At 47.4% G+C, this 10,360-nt stretch overlaps 1 pseudogene; it reads right to left on the bottom strand.

The window, feature by feature from the left end:
* Positions 1-4,357: 4,357 nt before the first annotated feature.
* LOC100432069 (keratin, type II cytoskeletal 8-like) lies at positions 4,358-6,224 on the bottom strand (annotated as a pseudogene).
* Between the last annotated feature and the right edge of the window lie 4,136 nt (positions 6,225-10,360).

Below are 10,360 nucleotides of genomic sequence, written 5' to 3'. Positions count from 1 at the left end.
AGCCTGGAGCCAGAATGCGCCAGACCTTCCAAATTAGGCAAAGGAAATCACCCACACCTCTCCCCTTGGGAACTCCAGGGCCCTGCTCTTCCCTCTCAATGCCTCATCCATCCTGGTGCCCATGCCTCAGGGCCTCTCAGTGTCTTTAGAATGTGCAGTCTGGGCTACAAATTAGAAGTCATTCTGATGAGGCACCAAGTTCTTGCTGTAAAAGTGATGACAAATGGAGAGAAACTGAGTCTGTCATCCATTCTGGGGGGAGCTCTTTCCACTTGAACCCTTTTACCCACTAATGTTATTAATACATGAACCTAGCCCCTCAAACACTGCCCAAGTATCTGTGGACATTCCCTGGGGGTGTCTCACATGTGTTCATAGGTGAATCTAGCTAGTCACCACCTGGTGTCTGCACGTTGTCCCTCCTTTACTGCCCCACCCTCCTCTGCTAGACTATACCCTGTCCAATGGGCACTACAGGCACTTCCCTGGGCACAACTGTGTCCACCAGTCACCAAAGTCTCCTCCTGCAGCTGATGAGCAGGACAGGAGGTGCCAAAGCAGTGAGATGTTATTCTGAGCAGTGGCAAAAAATGCCTCCCCTTGTGATGTACACCCTCAGATAGTGGGGTCCCAAAGTCATATTCCTTCTGCTGAAATAGTTTATAGGGGTTATAGGGAAATAGGCTTTTCAGTTTTCATATACAGTCCCCCTAGCTTTCCATGGGGCTCAGATATATGACCACAGAGGTTGGGTAGCAGGGCCTTGGCCCACAGGCAAACAAACACATATCAGACACTACTCTGTCCCCCAAATCACTCATCTTTTCTGACAATGGAGGCTTTGTTAGTGGGTCAGGCTTGTGGTGCCTGGCTCCTATTTCTCCGGGATGACTATTCTTCTGGGAGGAGCTTCAGTCCCTCCTGCAGGGATTTTTAGATCTGCTAACTGGTTCTCTGAATATGCCAGATATCTGAACTCCAGCAGAGGTCATAGTTTGGGCTCCTCCTGGGACCTACAGCTTTTGTCTGTCTTCTATTAGACCAGAATACTTGAGAAAAGGATGGGGTCTTATTTGCTCTCATATCCTTGAACTGTGGCATGGGCCTGGCATGTAGGAGATGTTCAATTTGTTATTTTTATTGAAAGACCATCCCATACATTCGGTCAGTGGCCACCAAACTTCAGCTTGATGGAAACCACTTGGGAGATTATTAAATACACAGATTTCTAGGCTGTATCTTCAGAGATATGACTCATTTGATCTGGAGTAAAGATGCAGGACTATACATTTAAATAAGTTCCTTAGTAATTCTGATGCACGTGGTCCTTTAATTTCACTTTGCCTCTACCTTAGGCAGGCCTGAACCAGGGCTACTATTGGCACAAAGGGCCACTTTAGCTCATTTGTGAGAATTAGAAATAGTTACCCTTTTCCCCTCTAGTTGCACCAAGTCCGAGGCCAGGGTGACAGCTTGGTGAGCAGAGTTTAGGCAGTCATTTCATCCCTTTATCCCCTATGCCAAGCATCCTTGTGCTGTGTACAACCTGAACAATTGTTTGCAGCAGCCTGGTCTGATGCCTGCTCCTGCTAAGAAATAGTGCACATGAGAAATGCATCTTTGAGTCGCCCAGTCCCTCAGTAAACTCTAGGAAGATGCTGGGGTTGAATTGTGCTGGTTACTTGCACCTGGAGATCAGATGAACCAGTAGCCAGAGTCTCCAGACCTGTTGGGAGGAACCTGAAAAATATGGCTTGAAAGATCAAACACAGAGGTTCTTGAATTTTGCTGCACTTTGGAATCATTTTGGGAGCTTTGAAAGCTAGGTATGATGCCTGATGCTTGATGCCTAGGTCTTAACCCCAGAACTTAATTGGTAGGGCATCAGAATTTTTTTTTTTTTTTTTTTTTTTTTTTTTTGAGACGGAGTCTTGCTCTGTCGCCCGGGCTGGAGCGCAGTGGTACAATCTCAGCTCACTGCAACCTCCGCCTCTCGGGTTCAAGCGATTCTCCTGCCTTAGCCTCCTGAGTAGCTGGGACTACAGGCGCGTGCCACCATGCCCAGCTAATTTTTTGTATTTTTAGTAGAGACGGGGTTTCGCCGTGTTAGCCAGGATGGTCTCGATCTCCTGGCCTCGTGATCCGCCCGCCTCGGCCTCCCAAAGTGCTGGGATTACAGGCGTGATCCACCGCGCCTGGCCAGCCTCAGAATTTTTAAAAGCCCCCCAGGTGATTCTAAGATTCTAACATGCAACTGAAGTTGAGAATTGCTGACCTAATGGAGCCCTCACCCTGATCAGGGAGAAGCATTGACTGCTGTGTGTCTTCCTGGGGAATGGAGGACCAGGGTGGGCTCGCCCTTCAGGCCGGAGTAGGCAGCTGGCTCTCTTGCTATGTGTGGTCCAGCTTTGTGTAAGTTCTTTAGGTTTTCCCTCAAGAAAAAAGTGAGTACCTGTGCCTGTGTTTCTTAGAATTTCTACCAATCACTTTCATACGTGCGGTTACTGATCACTCGCCTAGATCTAGTCCTTCTTTCACCCCTCTAAAATAAAACCCATCTATTTTTTCTTTTTAAGACAGAGTCTCGCTCTGTCACCCAGGCTGGAGTGCAGTGGTGTGATCTTGGCTCACTGCAGCCTCCACCTTCTGGGTTCAAGCAATTCTCCTGCCTCGGCCTCCCGAGTAGCTAGGACTACAGGTGCACACCGCCACGCCCGGCTAAGGGTCTCCATCTATTTTTAACTTGTGACATTCCTCGTCAGTTTGATAAACCAGTCCTCCACAAGACATAAATGGCAGGTAAAGCTTGAATATACTTTCCAAAGTATGTGTCAAAACAATTTGATAATATGCCACAAAGAAATTAATAGTATGAGAGCAAGAAGTTATTTTTAAATGGTGGGACCCAAACTGGGGATGTCGTTGCTTTGTGGGGAGCACCTCAAACTTAGGGGAGTGGGAGACAGTACTGAGGGCCTTTTAGAAAACCTTACTCTTTTTATCACCTGCAGCAATGACCTGACTTCCATTGATAATGCTGATAATGCTATTCTTCTGAAGGGAGAGAAGAAGAAGGAATAAAGAGTCTGGTTCCCCCACTAGAACACGAGCTCCTATGCTAATAGGGGGAACTACATTCTATTCCTTTTGGACTCGTGCATCATTCGTACCACATAATTTGCATGCTTTTGCCATGCAATAAATGTTTAAGTTGTTACATTCAAATTCAACACCAATTTATTGAGTAGCTACTATATCCTAGGCCCTGAACTAGGTACTTCCATGTGTTATATAATTCAATCTTCTATTAATATTAGGCATTAATATCTAATACTTTAGACATTAAGTAGGATATAGGTTAAGTCTGTGACAAAAATATATCAAAATACAGTCTATTAGACAAGGTGTGAGATTCTTTCTTTCTAAAATAATGATCCAGATTACAGCCCAGCAAACAAATCCAGAGTGTGTTTGCTGGTTCAACTCTTCTTAACATGTGACTTCCACCCTTGGGTTCGACGAGGCCACTTTAGCCAATGGGTAGAGGAAAAAGCCAGAGACACACAACCCAGAAGTGCCAGAAAACCTTTCTGTTCACAGCCTGTTGGCCAGAATTTAGTCACATGATTATACCAATATGCAAGGCAGGCTAGGAAATGTAATCACTAATTAGGTGGCCATATAGCCATCTAAAACTGGGGATTGATATTGTTAGACAAGAAAGAATAAATATTAATGGACAATACTCATAAAAATCTCACACCTATGGATAACTATCTTAATTCATATTGAAGTTAGAAATAAACTACGGGGCAGAGTGCAACGCCATATACCTGTAATTCCAGAACTTTGGGAGGCCAAGAGTTAGAAACCAGCCTGGACAACATAGAAAGACCCTATCTCTACAAAAAACTTAAACTGGCCAGGTGTGGTGGCATGCCTGTAGTCCCAGCTACTTGGGAGGCTGAGGCAGGAAAATAGCTTGAGCCCAGGAGTTTGAGGATACAGTGAGCTATGATCACTCCACTGCACTCGAGCCTGGGTGACAGAGTGAGACCTCATCTCTCCTTTTTGTTTTTTGGTTTTGTTTGTTTGTTTGACAGTTGGTAGGGCTAGCTGAGGTTTTATTTTTGGACAAAAAAAAAAAAAAATTAAAAAAGCAATTGAATTGTTTTGTAGCTGGAGGCATGGGTAAGAGGGTGTCCCCAGGCAGTAAACTCCCCCGCGGATGGGCTGAGGGCTTGGGCTGAGCCTCAGGTGGGTCTCCTGTTCCCTGTGATACCATGCACAGCGGCCTCCCTCCAGGGCCCTGGGGCAGCCGCAGGAGGGATAGGATGGGAGGGGCTGCCGCGTCTGTTCACTTAGGCAGGACGTCAGAGGACTTGGACACCAGCTTCCCATCGCGGGTCTCAATATTCTTCAACCACAGCCCTGGTGGAGCTGGTGCGGCTGAAGGAGCTGGAGCCTGCGCCAGAGCCAAAGCTGGAGCCCAGGCTGTAGCTGAGGCCGGGGCTTGTGAGGTCCCCATAGGTCGAGCTCAGACCACCTGCATAGCCGCTGGTGGTCTTCGTATGGATAGTCATGTTCTGCATCCCAGACTCCAGCCGGCTCTCCTCACCCTCCAGCAGCTTCCTGTAGGTGGCAGTTTTTTTTTTTTTTTTTTTTGAGATGGAGTTTCGCTCTTGTTGCCCAGGCTGGAGTGCAGTGGCGCGATCTCGGCTCACCGCAACCTCCACTTCCCCGGGGTTCAAGCAATTCTCCTGCCTCAGCCTCCCACGTAGCTGGGATTACAGGCATGCGCCACCATGCCCGGCTAATTTTGTATTTTTAGTAGAGATGGGGTTTCTTCATGTTGGTCAAGCTGTTCTCCAACTCCCGACCTCAGGTGATCCTCCCGCCTCGGCCTCCCAAAGTGCTGGGATTACAGGCGTGAGCCACCGTGCCTGGCCTAGGTGGCAGTTTTGATGTCCAAGGCCAGCTTGACATTCATCAGCTCCTGGTACTCACACAGCTGCCACACCATATCCTGCCTGGCCCATTGCAGAGTGGCCTCCAGCTCGGACAGCTTGGCGTTGGCATCCGTTAAGGAACAGCTAGCTCCCCACGCTGCTCCACATCTGCGATGGTTGCCTCCAGGGAAGCCATCTGGCCTTTGAGGACCTTAATCTCAGCCTGGAGCCGGCTGATGTTCCGGTTCATCTCGGAGATCTCAGTCTTTATACGCTGCAGGTCATGCCCGTGCTTCCCAGCCAGCGTCTGCAGCTCCTCATACTTGATCTGGTGCATGCTCTCAGCCTCCGCCCGGCTGCGGTTGGCAATCTCCTCCTACTGCACCTTGACCTCAGCAATGTTGCTGACCGTGTCCAGGAAGTAGCTGTTGTCCATGGACAGCACCACAGATATGTCCAAGATCTGGGACTGCAGCTCCCAGATCTCCTCTTCATACAGCTGCCTGAGGAAGTCAGTCTCGTCAGTCAGCCCTTCCAGGCAAGACTCCAGCTCTACCTTGTTCATGTAAGCTTCATCCACATCCTTCTTGATGAGGACAAATTCATTCTCCACCTCTGTACGCTTACTGATCTCATCCTCATACTTGTTCTTGAAGTCCTCCACCAGCCCCTGCATGTTGCCAAGCTCCACCTCCGGCTTCAGCTTCTCCTGGCTCAGAGTCTCCAGCTGCCACCTAAGGTTGTTGATGTAGCTCTGGAACATGTTGTTCTTGTTGTTCCAAGCCATCTTCTGCTGCTGCAGGAGGCTCCACTTGGTCTCCAGCATCTTGTTCTGCTGCTCCAGGAACCATACCTTGTCTATGAAGGAGGCAAACTTGTTGTTGAGGGTCTTGATCTGCTCCTTCTCCTGGGTGTGTAGAGCCTGGATGTTGGGGTCCACCTCCAGGTTAAGGGGGCTCAGCAGGCTCTGGTTGACCGTGACAGCGGTGATGCCTCCCATATCGCTGGCCCTACCACCCAGCCTCCACCCAGGCCACCCCAGAAGCTGCTGCTGCCCACTCGGGAGAATCTCAAGTAGCTGATGCGGGCACTGGGCCCACTTGTGTAGGAGCAGCTGCTGAAGGCCTGGGGGCCAGAGGTGGACATCTTGTAGGACTTCTGGGTCACCCTGATGGACATGGTGGAGGCAGGAGTGGAGGCAGGCAGTCTGAACCAGGCAGAGATTCCAGAAGGAGCAGAGAAGCTGCTTCTTGGTCCTTTTTTTGTTTGTTTTGTTTTGTTTTCAATTGAGACCGAGTCTCGCTCTGTCACCCAGGCTGGAGTGCAATGGCACAATCTTGGCTCACTGCAACCTCCACCTCCCGCGTTCAAGCGATTTTCCTGCCTCACCCTCCTGAGTAGCTGGGACTACAGGCGCCCGCCACCAAGCCTGGCTAATTTTTTTGTATTTGTAGCAGAGACAGGGTTTCGCCATGTTGGCCAGGCTGGTCTTGAACTCCTGACCTCGAGTGATTTGCCCGCCTCGGCCTCCGAAAGTGCTGGGATTACAGGCTTGAGCCACTGCACCCAGCCGTGAGACCCTGTCTCAAAAAATAAAAAGAAAAAAAGAAACTATAGAAAGACGCTGGTTTCTGGCCAGGGAAGTCCTCCATTTTGTCAGTGTATTCAGGATTAGGTCGGCTCTGAAGCAAAACACTTCTGCAGACCAGATTCAACTTTTAAGAGTATGGCATCTAGAAGAAAACTGATTTATTAATTTACAATGGAGCACTATACATATTCAGCAACTAGAATGTTTGTGTTTCCCATTCAGGCTAAGGCTTTCTTGGTATGAAGGTTCTTGGAAGGCCGCATCATAATCTACTAGCATACACTGAGTGTCTAATCTGGGCCAGGTCCGTGCTAGACATTTTTCACAAACAACCTAGTTTGATCTGTGTGCCCAACTCAATTAAGTGAGGATCATTCAGAACATTTTACAGGTAAGAAAACTGAACAGCAGAGAGGTTATGAAGCTAAGCAGCAGCAAGGCTGGAGTCTGAATTCAGATCTATTTGATAATAAAGTGAGCATGTTTCCATTATACCCTGCTGCTTATGTGTAAGCTCTTCTACTCAGCTTCAAAGCATCCTTGGGGATGTTTTCAATGGCTGTGCCTCCCTGTATGGATTTCTGTTACAGCATTTAGTGCATAGGCACAGACTTATTATTGAAGGCTGTCTTTCCTAGGCTCCCTCCATCTCTTGGTATTCATGGATCATGTCTTAGGCATTTTACAAAATTGAGTACAGCACAGGTCCTGGTATTTGGTACATGCTTAAACAAATGATTAAATGAGTAGATAAAAATGCCCTCTTAACCTACAGTTAAAACAGACCCCTTTTTTTTCCTTTAACTTGAAGATGGGGTCTCTCTCTGTTGCCCAAGCTGGAGTGCAGTGGTGCCATCATGGTTCACTGCAGCCTCGACCTCCTGGGCTTAAGGGATCCTCCTGCCTCAGCCTCCTGAGTAGCTGGGACTACTCTTCTTCTCTTCAATGCTTAGCCTTGTCCCAACTTCCCAGCTTCACCACAATATCTTATTCCAAGTCCTTGGTTTCCAGCTGTAGTGCCAGGCACACCCAAAAATATTTCCAATTTATTCCAAACAACACCCTTGTGTATACTGGAAAGGTCTTCTAGGGTTGAGTTTTTCCTTCAACCTAATCTCAGTCCATCCTGATGGCTTGTCAATGTATTTCCTTTTGTTTCATCCTCAGGAGCTATGGAAAAAGCTGTTTCCCATTGTGAGTTTACTATGAAAATGAGCTGTCAAGATTCCAGGGAAGGGAAAGATGCCAACCCCAGGCTGAGGTCATGATTTTGTTTAAAGAGGCTTTGCTAATCATCTCAGTGGTGATGCAAACTCCCTGCAATGATGTTCAAGACAGGCCTGGGTACGACTGGCCTCCTTCCCGTGCCATGGCTCTGGGGAGGAATAAGCTGGAAACCAGAAGGAGCCCTTTAAAAGCCCTGGTTTCTTCACCAGTGACACAAATGATGGGTATGTGGGTAGGACTAATCAAAGCAAATCAGCAAGTGTTCCTAGATGAAGGCTCCCTGCTAGACAAAATGGGATGCAACAAAGTCGAAGAAGAGGCCCTTCCCTCTAAGCCTCACTGGGACTCACTCTCCTCATTGCAAAAGTGATCGAGTTGGACTTCTCCCATGAAATACCCCTAGTGCAAATGAGGGTTTCTGTCCTCCGCTCCTCTAGGCATTATTCTAAGCCAACTACTATAAATGAGAAACTTATGTGTGTTGCCTTAAACATTCCGTGCGAGTTTTGCATTTGATTTCACAGATATTCCAAGTTGTTTTAATATATACATTGTGGCTCGTCTCTCAAATAGCTAAGTAAAATTGATACCCCAGAAAGATGTCCCATATTTATGCTATGACTTAATGGGTACCCCCAAGAGTACCCATTCTTGGGTATTCTGCCAGACTATCCATTCCCTACCAGGAGCAGCTCCAAGCTGGATGATATCTGACGTTCATTCTAGATCCAAAATTCGTTTATGAGGAGTCAGAAATAAGTAATAACAGAAATAAGTAATAACAGAAACAACATAGGCAGATATGTTTGAATGTAAGGACATATAAATTCAATTTCTTTTTTTCAAAACTCTCACCAAGTAAAACGCTTCTACAGCCCAGATTCACCCACCAACTGTCAGTTTTCAAACTATATTTTCAGAATCTATATTTTAAGAAAAGTCCCCAGGGGACTCTTATGATCAGGCATTTGGAAACCCTGAAAAGACATGTATGAATTGTTCATAAACTATAAAACCTGAGACGAATGTGAGCCATCATTGTGGGTAGGGATAACAACCCCTGATGTCTTTGCCACACGAGATGGCTTAAATGAGATAGATAATGGGTATCACTTTGTGAAATTCAGGAACCGAAATTATCAAACTGGAAGGCATGGTGGCTGCTGCAGCTCTTTCCGTCTGAGCCTCATCACAGGTGTTTGCAGAGGATCTATAGCCTCTGTAGCCCTGGAGGGAGGCACAGCTGGCTGGAAAAAGACACTGTCAACCTCTTGCCTCTTCCTTTCCCAGTAGCTCAGATCCAGGGCTGTGAGCTGTTCTGGTGCAGAAACAGCAATAGCACCAAAGGTCTCTCTCTCTTCCTTTACTTACTTATTTTAGGACCTCTTCTATCAAAACAGAGATCCGACAAAGAAAGGGACACAGATTCTAGTGTCCTTAAGAAGAGGGGCTGTCCTCGCTGGGCCCCTGGGTCTCTCCCAGCCCTGCCCAGACACCCAGGACCCTATACATGGTGTTTTTTTTTACAAGGACACTGCCCTCCAGGAGACTTCATTTCCTGAGCCTATCCTAACTTGCTTTCCTATATCAAAACAAATGTATTGGTCCAGGGTTCTGTTGTTTTGGGGTCCCAGTGTGGCAAATTAATATGATAAATTATGTTTAAGGCTCTAAATAAAGTGCTACATGAAAGCAGATTCAGGTCTTATTCATTTCTTTTTCTTCTTTCCTTCTTTCTTTTTTTCTTTTCTTTTTTTTTTTTTTTGAGGCGGAGTCTCGCTCTGTTGCCCAGGCTGGAGTGCAGTGGCACAATCTCGGCTCACTGCAACCTCTGCCTCCCAGATTCAAGTGATTCTCCTGCCTCAGCCTCCCGAGTAGCTGGGATTACAAGCACGCACCACCACGTCCAGCTAATTTTTGTATTTTTTTAGTAAAGACGGGGTTTCACCATGTTGGCCAGGATGGTCTCGATCTCTTGACTTCGTGATCCACCCGCCTGGGCCTCCCAAAGTGCTGAGATTACAGGCATGAGCCACTGCACCCGGCCGACAGGCATGAGCCACTGCGCCCGGCCGGTCTTCTTCATTTCTATGCTCCTGTCCCTAGTTTCTGGGTCACATTTGGAGAGGTGAGATGGAACTCAATTTGAAGTTACACCTGAAAAGGTGGCAGTGTTTTAGAACATCCTGACATTTCAATAGCTCCCTTTATTCATTCAACAAACATCTGAGTGCATACTGTGTGCAGGGCATACTCTATAGGCCATCGGCTTTCGAACTTTTGTGAACTTCAGCATCACCTAGAGGCCTTGTTAAAACACAAAGTTCTGAATCATAGATTCTGATTCAGGAGGTCTGGATGAGCCCTGAGAATTCAATTTCTAACAAGTTCCCCGGTGCAGCTGATGCTCCTGGTCTGGGAACCACACTTGGAGAAAAACTGATACAGGGCAAGGCAGGAGCCAAGCCCCTGACCTCCTAAGACGCGGTCTATGGTGGTTATTATGTCAGAGACTAACGATGGAGATTTTCTCATCTTGGCAGGCCAGTAGGGGAGACGCGCAGGAGGCCTGGAAGCCCCTGGAGCTGTGGTC

This window comes from Pongo abelii, chromosome 16, assembly GCF_028885655.2.
Source record: "Pongo abelii isolate AG06213 chromosome 16, NHGRI_mPonAbe1-v2.0_pri, whole genome shotgun sequence".
NCBI lineage: Eukaryota > Metazoa > Chordata > Mammalia > Primates > Hominidae > Pongo > Pongo abelii.
The sequence above is the reverse complement of the archived record's forward strand: the minus strand, read 5'-3'. Positions and strand labels throughout refer to the sequence as shown.